Source organism: Canis aureus, chromosome 31 (assembly GCF_053574225.1).
Source record: "Canis aureus isolate CA01 chromosome 31, VMU_Caureus_v.1.0, whole genome shotgun sequence".
Classification (NCBI taxonomy): Eukaryota; Metazoa; Chordata; class Mammalia; order Carnivora; family Canidae; genus Canis; species Canis aureus.
The window spans coordinates 26883917-26898789 of NC_135641.1; the positions used below are offsets into that span (position 1 = coordinate 26883917).

The 14873-nt window shown below is 35.4% G+C and overlaps 1 long non-coding RNA gene across 1 annotated transcript in view; it reads left to right on the top strand.

The window, feature by feature from the left end:
• Window positions 1-14873, top strand: part of LOC144302590 (uncharacterized) — a 43401-nt gene that overhangs the window by 18394 nt on the left and 10134 nt on the right. The window contains exon 2 of the long non-coding RNA XR_013369524.1: window positions 11523-11600. This is a non-coding gene — a long non-coding RNA (uncharacterized LOC144302590). The remainder of the gene's footprint in view (window positions 1-11522; window positions 11601-14873) is intronic.

Below are 14873 nucleotides of genomic sequence, written 5' to 3' on the forward strand. Positions count from 1 at the left end.
GTTGTTGTTGTAAGGACAGGAGTGGTAACTTCTAAGCTCTTTACACTGTCAGAGCTAAAGTTGGAAGTTGTTGGATGTAGAATGAGTATCTTTAGAAAAGAGACATATGGGGTAGCCTGGGTGGCTGAGTGGTTTAGCTCTGCCTTTGGCCCAGGACGTGATCCTGGAGACGTGGGCTAGAGTTCCAAGTCGGGCTCCCTGCATGGAGCCTGCTTCTCCCTCTGCCTGTGTCTCTGCCTCTCTCTCTCATGAATAGATAAATAAAATCTTTAAAGAAAAAAGGAAAAGTGACATATGTGTGTTGTACCTTATTCAACTTTGCATATAGCCTTGTGACCAGAATAGAGTGCAAGCTCACAAGATTGTAAAGTATTAGTGTTGAGGCAACAGAAAGGGACAAACCATCCAACACATCAAGAAACTGGTATGATTGGGGATCCCTGGGTGGCTCAGCATTTTAGTGCCTGCCTTCGGGGTAGGGCATGACCCTGGAGACCCGAGATCGAGTTCCTATTGGGCTCTCTGCATTGAGCTTGCTTCTCCCTCTGCCTGTGTCTCTGACTCTCTCTCTCTCTTTGTGTGTCTCTCATGAATAAATAAAATCTTAAAAAAAATAAACTGGTATGATTAAGTTAATCATCAGAATCAGTGAATATTCCTAAATGTAATTATTGCATAAGTCATAGAAGACATTTATACAATGTGAAAGCTTGATAATATTTTGCAGCATTAGATGTGCATTTTTGAATAAAATTATAACCTTATACCAAGCACATTATTATCCATGCTGCTTATAAATCTGAATCTTAAAAGGGAAACCTATAAATTTTCACCGAAAAAGCACCCACACACTTAATTCACGTGTCTGTTCATTCCCAAGCACCATGTTTTACACAGCTGCCTGGAATTTTGGCAGAGAACATCCCAGATGCTGCCAAGATCAAGAGAGAGGAAATGGATCTTAATGTAGCTGATTCTAACTTTCGGGAAGCAAGATCCTGCATTTCTGAGTGTTCAGAGAATGTAGACTAAGAAGATGAGAAAAATACATGAGGAGTAGAGAATTTCTTCATGATGGAGATAAAATTCCTAATAAGGCAAGAATTGCTCATTAGAATGTAGCTTTATGTTGGAATCCTATGTTCAATAATAAATGAAACAAATATTTCATTAGGAATCTAGATGAGTCCCAGAGCAAGTTTGTTTAGCGGTCATTCTTTCCCAGCAGCTCTGGAGCAGAAAACTCTGGCCATGGGAAATGCATAAATCTGGTTTGTGACAGGAATTTAGGAGTGGAGTTTAGAGGGAAGTGGTGGTCCCAGAAAATATTTTTTTTTTCTTAGCATAAAACAAGAAACTATCTCCTAGGAGTTGGAATATGTCATACCTTTTGCACCCAAACTACAAGTTCAATAAATAATTGTGAATTTTATTCTAGGAATGGAATATATTCTAGCCAAGGAGTCTGGATTGAGAATGAAGAAAATCTAATGAAACCTCCAGCCGGGTCAATAAATTGCAGTTGCTGGCATGCTGTAATCACCCTGTTTGTACCTTCCTAATAATCACAAATATCTTTTCCCTGAAAGAAAGGGTCATCCATGTTGCTGTCTATAGTTGCAGTTTGTTCATTTTTCATTATTGTAAAGTTGTCTGGTATATAGCTGTAACACAATTTGTCTTTTATTAGTGGATATTTGTGTATTATAAACTATGTCACAATGAATGTTCTCACACAGGTAGCCTATTGTACACATACAACAATTTCTTAAATCATACTTTTTATTAACTTTTGTGCAAATAAATGAAGACCAACTAAATAAGAAAAGCAAAACCTATTTACTGATAATTTGCTACAGCAAGGGAGTCAGCCAACATCACTTGCATTCTTTTTTTTTTAATTTTATTTATTTATGATAGTCATCATAGAGAGAGAGAGGCAGAGACATAGGCAGAGGGAGAAGCAGGCTCCATGCAGGGAGCCTGACGTGGGATTCGATCCTGGGTCTCCAGGACCGCGCCCTGGGCCAAAGGCAGGCGCTAAACCGCTGCGCCACCCAGGGATCCCATCACTTGCATTCTGATAGAGATTCAAAGACATGCAGAGTGAGAAAGCTTTACAGCAGAAAAAAATGGAAGACTTCAACTGTATCATGGCTGTAGGTTATTGACCTAGGGATGCTACAAATGGGCTAACTAGAAAGCAGGGCATCCTATGTGATTGGTTAGGGGTGCATATTTGACTTTCTCTGGTTGGTTTTAAGTTGGAAGTGGGAAAAATTAAGGAAGCTGTCAATTAATAATGGAGTCTTGGTCACTTGGAGTCAATTATTATAGGAGTTATTGTTTAGCTTCCTGGATTATTACTAGAGATAAAAATCTGGCTTCCTACAAGTCTCCATTATAGCAGGCTGGCTTTCTGGACTGTTTATTGTTGATAAGAAGTTGATTTCCTGGGCAAGTTGCTGCAAGTTGTGGATCAGGAGGTCTATTTTTATATATGGTCTGGCTGTTGTCCATTTGTATATTTACTCTCTCACTTTTATGATTTAGATCAAGTAATCTAGTTTTCTAGAGCCTAAATGCATAATAATAATATCATTTTTGTGAAAGGTGAATGATATGATACATTCAATAACTGTCTTACAGATAGATACTCTCTTCATAGCTCTTTCAATCAGTAGATGCTTGACCTATCAGTGAACTTCAAGCAATATTGCTTGAAGTGTAGATGTCATTAAAAAAATATTCCAGCATCAAAGTATTGAAAGAGTTATCTTGATGTTGCTTCTAATCCTGAGAGTCCATGGCAATGCTCCCACTTGTAGTATCTTTGTGTTCCTTGAAAGACTAAAGGTTTTTGGGTAAGTTAATATATTTGTCCAAGACCATACAGCTAGTTAGAAGAACTAAAATTTAAGTCTAGGACTGTCTGATTCCAAAGTGTGTGTATGTGTATGTGTGTGTATATACATAAACTCATATATACTTTTCCCCCTTTCTTTCCTATATATAAATGCTTCCCAACATCTCAGTTACATTTTCCTAACTTTTCAGACCATAGAAATACTTTTAATGTTATAATGTATTGACAGAAACCCAACAGAGAATCATTGAGCTATAATAAATACTTTCAATACAGTAGACACTAAAAATGATTTCACAACTGAATTGTTGGAATAAATGATAAAAGTTTATTTTCAAATGTGTTCCCTTATAACAAAGGAAAATGGAGAATCCAAAATATTTTATATTTATTTGAGTACCCAATATGAAAATCCTATTATATACATTTCCATTATAGTAAAGAGAAAAAAATGAAGTACTTAGCAATAAGCTGATAGACTTGAATTAAGCTTTTTCAAACAACATTGTCAATACTTAACATCTTGGAAAGACCACCACTATCCCCACCAACCTTTTATCCCCCCATCCTTTTTTATTTTTATTTTTATTTTTATTTTTATTTTTATTTTTCCCCCATCCTTTTTTAAAAAGAAAAAAAAAGTGTCTAGTTGCTTAGTTTGAATTTGGGGAAGTTTGATTTTTGCTTATTCCATTCGGTCACAGTTTGAGAATCTTAAGATTTTTTTTTAAAGTTTTTTCCTCTTAGCCACAGAATCTGTTATTGTAAGTATTCAAGATAAACATAAAAGACATTGCATTTTCAAATAATAGAAGGATACAGGGGCACCTGGGTGTCTCAGTTGGTTGAATGTCTGACTCTTGATTTCCACTCAGGTCATGATCTCAGGGTCCTGAGATTGAGCCCAGGGACAGGATCCATGTGATTCTCTCTTTCTCCCTCTCCCTCTGTCCTTCTCTGCCTGCTTGTGCTGTCTTGCTTTCTCATTCTAAAAAAAAGAAAAAAAAAGAGACAAAATATCTTTGTTACTTTTTAAATACGGTATTAAAATTAATTATAAAAGGAAAATACTTCTCTCACCATTGCTTTATAAGAACATCTATTAGTTGGGGCACCTGAGTGACTCAGTGGTTGAGCATCTGCCTTCAGCTCAAATCATGATCCTGGGGTCCTGGGATCAAGTCTCTTATCAGGGTCCCTGCAGGGAGCCTGCTTCTCCCTCTGCCTATGTCTCTGCCTCTCTGTCTATGTCTCTCATGAATAGATAAATAAAATCTAAAAAACCCCAAAAAACAAACAAAATCTATTAGCATTTCCTCAAGGACTTTTGGGAAAATACTATCAGAACAGAACTGTAGGCACCATGCACTCAGCATTAGAGACAATTATGATGCATTGAAATTTTCTAATTTTGCCATCCTTTTTACAGCTAAGATTTCTTTCTCCATGTATCTGACCAGTTGTCACAGAGAAGTTAGGCTTTTAAAATAGCACTAAACTAAAAAGGAAGAGGCTTTCAAAGCATTTAAGTATTTAAATATTCCAATCAAAACATCTGCTTGTTTATATGTTCAACGTACAGTAGTACTGAAGTTAGCTGAAACCTGTAGCACTGAGAATTTTCTCTACATCACTTTTAGAAAATGATTCTGTGCATGTCTCATCCATAAACATGATAGTAAATGGAATTAGGAAATCCTTTCTATGTCTTAGTAAAGCTTGCCACTTTGTTACTGTCCTTTCGGGAAAGCTGAGGCCAGCTGCTGTCCAACCCCATGGAAGAGGCTGGCTAATGCCAGTCACCTTCCTAAAAAGCCTGACTAAGGCTGCAGCTCAGCCTTTATTTTATTATTTTTTAATGACATCTGACTTCTGTGAACTCGTTGCCACTTTTCCATATATGTTGGAGTACAGTAGAATCATTCAATTGAGAGGGATTAAAAACTAGAAAACAACATAGCTTGATTTTATTTATCTTCATAGAAGCTGAACAAACAATATGAGTTTTATTTAGGCCTCTTTACGCTAGGCAGTGTTATTTAAATAATCATTTTTTTCAATTTGAACAATGACACTAGATCAGCGTATTGTTATACAGTGACATCTAAATGAGAAAATATGCATTAATAAAAACTACAAAAATAGAACTAAAACTCAGATTTCAAGATCAAAGCAATGTACCTGAGATTTTTGGAATTGGGTTTGAGTCCTAGTCCTCTTTATTGAAATTTGTGCATTCCTGTACATATCATGCTATTTCTGTGACCAGTTTCTTCTATATAATCAGATAAGAAGTGTCCTGCTTACTTCATAAGATTTTGGGAAGAACTTACACTATGACTCAGAGCAATATCATAAGAGATCGGCTAATACAGAATGTTTTAACATGAGTTATCTTACAAACATCTTGCTTGATACTTTCTATATGATGATTAGTGTAACTTTTACACAAATACATTATAAATTGTGAATTACTATACAAATATATAGAAATATTATTAAATATATGATAGCACTTATTTTAATATATCAAGTAATCTAGGCTTTCCCATTTTGAAAGGAACAGGTAGATATTTGAGAACACTTTTTACTTTCCAGTAGCCCATTGGTGAGTTAGTATTATGCAGAAATATTGTGCCTTTGCACAAATAAGAAATGTAAGTAGGTTAGATTCCTTATGAAAAACAAAAGACTCAAAAATAAAATAAAATCTAATTATACAAGAGACCAATTTAAAGCAAAATGTCATACAAAGGTTAAAAATAAAAGGATGAAAATTATAATAAATAAATCAGACAAAGATAAATAAGAAGGGAGGTGGCAAATAATAATCAAAATAATGGCAATTCAAGACAAAAAGAACTATGCTGGATCAAAATAATCATTTAATATTGAAAAATATTTAATCCACACTAAATAGAACCTTTATGAATAGAATAACATTAGAACATAAGGAAAAAGAATTAGAATTACATAAAATGATGATAGTACTGAAAGACTCATAATCTTTGACAAATACAAGCAAAACTAAGTAAGAATAAAGAGAATCAAAATTATAAAATGGTTAAACAGATACATACTCATATTTGTAATTTCAGAAAGTATACATTCCCTTTGAATAATCATGCAACATTTATAAAAATTAATCACATATAAGACTATCAAAGTACAATACTGCAAAAGTGAAAATGAACAGCTATGTTTATTCATAATGCACTAACATGAAATACTAGTTTCAAAAATTTAACTAGAAAAAATTCAACCAAAAAAGAAAAAAAGAAAAAATTCAACCACTTAAAATCTGAAAACAGAAATAAATCTATTCAGTTATTTTAGGAAAATGTAATCAAGAAGAAGCCAGAAAAAGATAATCTTCAGGGATCCCTGGGTAGCTCAGCAGTTTGGCACCTGCCTTCGGCCCAGGGCTTGATCCTGGGGTTCCAGGATCGAGTCCCACATCAGGCTCCCTGCTTCTTCCTCTGCCTGTGTCTCTGCCTCTCTCTGTCTCTGTGTCTCTCAGGAATAAAGAAATAACATCTTTAAAAAAATAATCTCCAAAGAAATTAACAGTTGACTTTTTAATAAAAATTAACATATCCAATTTTGTATAAGAAAATATCTACCTATATAGAATTCTAGACCTATCATTCAAGAATAATGACAAAAATTAGGACGTTGTAACAAAAACAAAATTAGAGAATTTAAAGCCAGTGGATCTGCATGTAGTAAAGGAAATATGAAAGAATGTTCTTCAAATAGAAAGAAAGAAAATCATCTCAAATCAAAGACTATAGATATAGGTAGAAAATTACAAATAAATTTTTAAAAATATGGGTGTCAGTATAAATGAATATTTTAAAAAAGATTTATTTATTTGAGAGAGAGAGAAAGAGTGTGAGCATGCACATGGAGGGAGGGAGGGGCAAAGGGAGAGGGAGAGAGAGAATCTCCAAACAGACTCCTCACTGAGCATGGAGCCAGCTGCCAAGCTTGACCTCAAGACCCATAAAATCACGACCTGAGCCAACACCAAGAGTTGGATTCTTAACCAACAGAGCCACCCAGGCACCACCAATATAAATGAATACTGGCCGATTAATAGTAGTATCTTCTGAGTTTATACTCTAGATAGGATTGAAATGTTGTATTTACCATACCATTACAACAATGGTATCTAAGTCAGAAGGGGCTAAATGGAGTTAAAAAGTTCTTTGGTGTTTGTAGAAGATGAAGATTAAAAAGCAAATGGGTATTAGATTTTATAAACCAAGGAATCATATTTGAATCTCTAAAAGAATATCCTAGTATCTTGAAGAAGAGTTAGAGAATATATAACTTTCCTGTTACTATAAACAGGGAAATGGAATAAAATCTAAAAAATTCAAATGAACTGAACGGGAGATAAAGAAAATAAAAAGATTGGGATGAATTATAAGATAAAGATTTAAATAAAATATATCAGTAATGACATTAAATTTAAATTAAATCTAATGGGATTCTAAATATTGCAACTAAAAGATAATGCTATCTAGCTGGAATAACAAAGCTTTTATACTGTTTATAAGAGAATGAGAGTTGAAGGATGGAAAATATATATTATACAAATATTAATCAAAAGAAAGCCAGTGTAGCTATTATGATATCAGACAAGTAGACTTTTAAGGCAAAATAAACATTTCTAGAGATAGAAACAGTCTCTTCAAAGTGATTAAAGATTTAATTCACAAAGAAGATATAATAAATTTAAGTTCATATGCAAATAACACACTGTATAAAAACACAGACTCAAGCTATATAAGATAAAAGTGATTAAACAAAACACTGAAAATTCCTCTATGAATATTTGAAAAATATAGATAAGAATTTGATCTAATTAACATTCATTAAATACTAAGCTCCAAACTTCAAAAGGTGCATTCTTTTTAATCACCGAAAAAACATTTATAATAATTGATTATATTCTATATCATTAAGTAAATCTCAGAAAGTTCAATGGACTGACATCGCAGTGTGTATCCTTTGACAAAACGCTATTAAAACAAAAACTAATGATTTAAAAGAGAGTTGGCTAAATAAAAATTGTCACATTTTAAAAAATTTAACAATGAACTTCATGGTACAGCTGTTCTGGAAAACAGTACTTCAAAACATTAAAAATAGAACTACCTATCATATGATCCAGCAATTCTCCTTTTGAGTTTTTATTCAAAAGAATTAATCAGGATCTTAAAGAGATACCTGAGCTCCTGTAGCAGCACTAGTCACAATAGCCAAGATATGGAAACAAACCAAGCGTTCATTGACAGATGAATGAATAAAGAAAATGTGGTATATACATATGAGGAAATATTGCTTAGCGTAAGAAAAAAGGAAATCTTGCTATTTGCAACAACCTGGATAGGCCTGGAGGACAATATGCTAAATAAGCCAGACACAGAAAGACAAACAGTGTGATCTCACTTATGTGTGGATTCTAAAAGAGCCAAACTTCTAGAAGAAAGAGTGGAGTGATACTTACCAGAGTCAAGGGCACAAAGTTTCTGTTATATAGGATAACTACTTCTGGAGATATAATGCACAGCATTGTGACTATAGGTTACAACAGTGCCCCATATATTTTTTTTCTCAATTAAACTTGTTTTAATTAAACTTGATTTTTAAACTTGTTAAAAAAAAAAAAAGAGCTTCAGATTAACTCACAGAGCAATGAAATAAAAACGGAAGTTACACCATATGTTTCACTGAATGATTAAAAAAAAAAATACTATGATCCCAAACCTAGATGATTCAGGGAAATCTGTGCTTAGAGGGAAATTTTTATCTTTAAATTTATGTATTAGAAAAGAAAGAAGGGCAGCCTGTGTGGCTCAGTGGTTTAGTGTCGCCTTCAGCTGAGGGCATGATCCCGGAGACCCAGGATCAAGTCCCACGTCGGGCTCCCAGCATGCAGCCTGCTTCTCCCTCTGCCTGTGTCTCTGCCTCTCTCTCTCTCTCTCTCTCTCTCGGTGTCTCTCGTGGAAAAATAAATGTAAAAATCTTAAAAAAAGGGAAAAGAAAGCAAGCAGGAAATCAATGACCCCTAGCTCATCTATCTCAAGAAGTTCCTTTTCTTAAAGAATAACAAGTTAAATCCAAATAAAGTAGAACAAAAGATAGAGGACACAGAGTTCAGTGAAATAGGTAACAATTATACTGTAGAGAGGATCCAAAAAATCAAATGTTGATTGTTGGAAAAAAACTAATGAAATCGTTAATCCTTGGTGAGATTAGCAAGGGAAGAGAGAGACAAGCAGGAAAACAGATTTGTTTTACTTTAATGCTTGGAAAAAGGGAGAAAAGATAGAATGAAGAAAAAATTGCTACCTTGAGCAATGTCTTTGAAAATTTGGGTTAGCAAATGCTGTATTTGTTTTTGCAAAGCAGTTGTTTATAAATGATCCACTTTTCCACAAGGATTCACTATAGCAGCTGAATTTATGATACCCCTCATAAAATTTTAAATTCCTGATTAAAAAAATAGGTATTTATTTGCCCTGAATGTTCTAACACATGATACAGAACACAATCTTCTTTTTCATCTTGAAGTTCCATAAAAGGACTGGAATTCCCCAATTCTCTATCAAGTGAATTGAACTAAAACCCTTGAATCTCTCTTTATGTTTAGGAGAAATAGGAGAATGTGACTTGAGTTATTCTGACACATCTCATGGCTTGTAATGAAACTAAGCACATGTGCAAACATACAGTTATGAATATATTTACCTTTTTTAAAATTTACTTATTCATGAGAGACACACACACAGAGAGTCAGAGATGCAGGCAGAGGGAGAAGCAGGCTCCATTCAGGGAACCTGATGTGGGACTCAATCCTGGGTCTCCAGAATCATGCCCTGGAGTGAAGGCGGTGCTAAACCACTGAGCCACTGGGGCTGCCCATATATTTGCCTTTAAAAAAAAAAATAAAAAAAATATTTTATTTATTCATGAGAGACACAGAAAGAGAGGCGGAGACACAGGGAGAGGGAGAAGCAGGCTCCATGCAGGGAGCCCAACGTGGGACTCGATCCTGGATCCCCAGGATCATGCCCTGGGCTGAAGACAGGTGCTCAACCACTGATGCACCCAGGCTGCCTGAATATATTTACTTTTGTGCCCAAAGAATTTAAGGCACAAAAAACCTTGGCTGCTTAAATCTTCAAGCAATAATCCAGATGTTCATATTTTAAGTAAAAGAATTGGCTAGGTCTTATACTTGGATTTTGAGTTTTGCTATATTTCATGTCTAAGTATTCTAGAATTTGAACCTGGGCAGCAAAGTAAATGGCAAGAAACAAAAATACAATAATAAACATTGTTATCTTGCCTTACAAATTTCTTTATTGGCTATCAGACCAGATGTACACTGTTCGTTCTGATGTTCTGAATTTTCAACAAAATGGTCCCAATCCCTTTCTCATTTTTAGTTGCTTGATTACCTCTACTCAGGAGAAGCCTAAGACAATAGACTATTCTGCACTCCCCACAAATATCTCTGACATTCCTGGGATATCTCTGCTCTTGTTGTTCTTATTTTTTCATGATGAAACCATAATTACCTTTCAAAACTCCTCCTGGAAATCCTTTCTAAATTTTCTAGCCAGATGTGATCTGTTTCAACCATTTGCAAACCACATTAACACACTTCTTGTATTTCTAGTGTAACTCTAAAAAAATAATTGGGCATCATGATTTGTGAAATTGTCTCCTTTTGAACTTCTTAAGGACTGGAGTGTGTCTTCCAAATATTTATATATTCATGTTTCTGAGAAACTCAGCTTGAAGATAAGTAGTCATATAGTCAGAGCTCCCATGAAAAGAGACCATAATGTTTCCAACTCATAATTATCAAATTATAAATGTTATGTTGCATCTGATTGAATATAGTTTCAAAGCCTTTTTGCTTCTTTCCAACCTAGCTGCAATGAGTTTATAGGAAATTAAGTCTGTGAGGAAAGAAGAACTAGCCATTTTCAAAGTATGATTTCTTGGGATATAAATATAAAAGCCCGTGCATTTTAAAATTACGCAGTGGTCCAAAGGGTTTGAATGATACAGGGCTTTTTTTGACCACCAGCATTGCTGAGAAACTGCTAAGATTGCAGAAAGGGAATTGTGTGCACTGCAGAGAAGTCTGGCAATTAAAGATGAAGCCCATACTGGTACTCTTTGCTCAGTAATTGTACAAACAACAGAAGAAAGACTCTGCTCACCAGAGACTTTCATCTTAACACCGTTTGTGGACTGCTGCCTCTGCATCTACCTTCATGCAGTCTGTCTACTCAGATGCAGATGCCCCCACCAATCATCATATTCAAAAAGAAAGAGTTAAATGTCAGAGAGAATCCACATGATAAACAATCATTAGTGGTCTATGTGGGGAGTAACAGTTCAAGGTCAGTTTTTTTTGTTGTTGTTTTATGTTGTTGATGATTTTTCCTTCTGACTTGACTTTATTCAGTTTCAGAGGTGGGTTTATAGTCTTGGCTCTTGCAAAGGACATTCATCAACTAATCTATGATAATAGCTTTGTTACTTTGCACCACTGGAGTTAGTCTTGGTCTTAAGAAGTAGAGGACAACAGTGCTAGACTCTAAAATTCCTCAATTATATTTGTCAGATTTCTCTCCTGACAGTTCCAGTCTGGGAAGAGTCCGCCGACAGTCGACAGCTAATGAAGTGGATGAAAAGTCAACAGGTGATGGGGCTCCTGGGTGGCTTAGGGGGTTAAGCTCTTGATTTTGGCTCAGGTCATGATGTCAGGCTCCATGCTGGATATGGAGCTTGCTTAAGATTCTCTCTCTCCCTCTGCCCCTTCCTGCTCATGTGCTCTTTCTCTAAAAAAAAAAAAAAAAAAATCATAAGAATTAAAAAAAAAAAAGACAATCGGTGACAACAAGGTAACCCCAGAGTTAGCAACAGCTAGAAGTCTCTAAAACGCCAGGACTGAAGAGACCAAGGAAGGAGGTGGTAAACATGATTAGGGACCAGGGTCTCCCGGCAGAAGCTGGAACCATGCCGGAGAGGCTGCCCATGGTAGGGAAGGAAGAGGAAAATAGCTTGTTTCTCTCTTCCTTCATCCTCCAATCTCCTGCCACTATCTCCTGTAGCAGAACCAGTGGGAAGCCACCTGACACATAGCCTGGTTATCAGCCTCCTAGGATGTCAAGCAGTACATGGGAAGAGGGAGGGACTGATCTAAGGGGATTGGCAAAGAAGGTGGGAATGGACAGGTGAGGGGTTGCGTATTTGAAGGTATTTAAATAGTTCAGTGGCTTAGACTAAGGTAGTGGCAGAGAAATGGAAAAAAATAGATGATTTGAGGTATATTTATGAGGGGACAAAAAACATGACTTATTGACAGACTAGATTGAGAATTAAGGAAAAAAAGTTTTATGAATGACTTTAACCATTTTCATTGATTGGGTTTGTTTTGTAGTTTCTGCAGAATTATAAGGCTGCCACTCAGAATAATCCCTGAGTGTTTGACCACCCTGTTTTCCAATTATTAATAAGCAAGGAGGGATCCCTGGGTGGCACAGCGGTTTGGCGCCTGCCTTTGGTGCGGGGCACGATCCTGGAGACCCGGGATCGAATCCCACGTCGGGCTCCCTGCATGGAGCCTGCTTCTCCCTCTGCCTGTGTCTCTGCCTCTCTGTCTCTCTCTGTGTGGCTATCATGAATAAATAAATAAGATCTTTAAAAAAAAATAAGCAAGGAAAGGCGGTCAGTAATTGGTTGGACCACAGAGAAAGATGGAGATTGGCTGCTGCTGGGGTTATCATGATTATTGTCCTTGGTTATTGTTATCAGGAGACATAGAAGAGAATGCAAGTTGTATAAATGAGGAACAGAGGATTTGCAGAATAATACATCTGCTGGATCACTCTTTAGGATGAAAAGCACTATTGTTTTACTGGTTATAAAGACCAACTCACTAGAAAAATGAGGATACTATAGCAAGAAGTAATGGTAATAATTGCCAGGGAAGTGTGTGTGTGTTGGAGGGTGGTATACACATATTAAGTATTAAGTACTTGAAAGTACTTTGAGAATTTCTATAAAGAGCCAATTAGGCAGTCCAAAAATAGGGTTTTAAATTCAAGGTGTCAGAACAAAGGTGGAGACTAAGGTGTGATTAAGGAATTCACCTTAGTCAAAACACTAATGGCTGCAGACTTGTTTCATGGGGCTGCCTCTGCATGTAAGGAGTGAAGTGGAATGGACAGGAGAGCTCAGTAGTCCCTAGACTGACTGTCAGCAGCTGTTGCCTGCTAACTCCTCAACGCAGAGCCAGAAACTTGACATGAAATGCTTCCATTACTATTATTTTATTATTATTTTATAAATTTTGAACTTTAGTAATAATGTGAGCAAGATAATTGAAGCAATTTATTAATAATAGTCCAAGTGTATAATGATAAAGTCTCTCTATGGCTCAGTAAAGAGATATTAAAGTACTTACCGAATGCAGAGCTTTTTAGACTAGCTCCTGAAAGGACTACAAAGAAATATAGGGCAAATTTCAGCATAGTTACAACAAAATCCTTTCATTTTTAATTTTAGTAACATAATTTATTGGGTCTAATGACATTGAATTCCAAACAAATTCACCTTCCTGGTATATATTGAGATCTCATATATACTGAAATTTCCATCCACATTTTTGGAAAAAAAATCTATGAATCTACGAATCTATGAATTTTTGAATCAGAAAAAATTGACATATGTGTAGGGGTTGCAAGATTTGAATAGATAATTATAATATGGATACTATCAAACTAGAACAAAGGAGAAGTTTGAGATAGACAAAGGAGCTATTAAACAATTAGTCATGTCAGAAAAGTCCCCAAATGCTCTCCTGACCTGCATAGGATCCCTAAAGACCAACAAGATAATTATAGGAGATGTATTTCTATACCAGGAATAATAATAAAAAAAATTGGATCATCTTCAAAGGAAAATAATTGAAAATCAGTTAGGAAATCAGGTGACTTGCCAGTGCTGGGAACCTGAAGAATAGGGTATAAATCTCTTGATAGAAAATATATGAAGGGCAAATTGATCAAACTATTGAGATTGAGATCACTGATTTTTTTGGATGGTATTAACATCTAACTCGCGATCTACATATACAAAACCAATAGAGCTATGTTGGCAGATAATTAAAAGCTTACAGATAGAGCCAGGACTTTGTCTAAGATAGTTGATAGTTGATAGTGTCCAATCAGGAATTCTGCCATTCTAAAGAAGCAAGAAGCAGATCCACAAGTCAAAAGGATTTATTGGACAGTGAAGCAGGAGAGGAAAAGAGGAAAGGGTGGAGCTCCTGAGTAGATTCAGAGTAATGTTCAATTCTCTTTCTCTGGAAAATTTCTTGACTTTGGCTTCGGTTTTCCAGCTTTATTCAACTCCACAAAAGTCTAAGGGATGTTGTCTATTCTGGAGCTTTGGAAAGCTGGTCAGTGGGAGAAAGAAGATAACAGAAAGAAAGGTGTAGAATATTTGAGGTAGGGAGGGGACTTAAAAAAATTTGCACCCTTGAAAAAACATTATTTTCAAATTTGGAGACCCCTATCTCGTGATGTTTAGGCCAAAGTCTGGCATTTGTGCATCATCTGTTAAATACCAATTCAGTAATACATATGAAGTATTATAAAAATAGTCAATAATCCCATTTATGTAAATGCAACACAGAAAATTTAAAAGTTGGAAAGAGGCTACATGCAAGAAGATCATCACCAAATTGAAAATGGGAAACAATTTAAATGTGTATTTTAAGAGAATACTTAACTGAAATATGTCTCATTTTTAATGGACAATATTAGCTTACAAAATAATGATTATGGAGACTAAGCAGAACCATGAAAAATATTAATATAATAAATGTTGAATGGAATAATCAGAACGTTAAATTAAAGGTATATTCTGGTAATAGAAAAGAAAAATAATTATCTGTCCGTGGACAGTC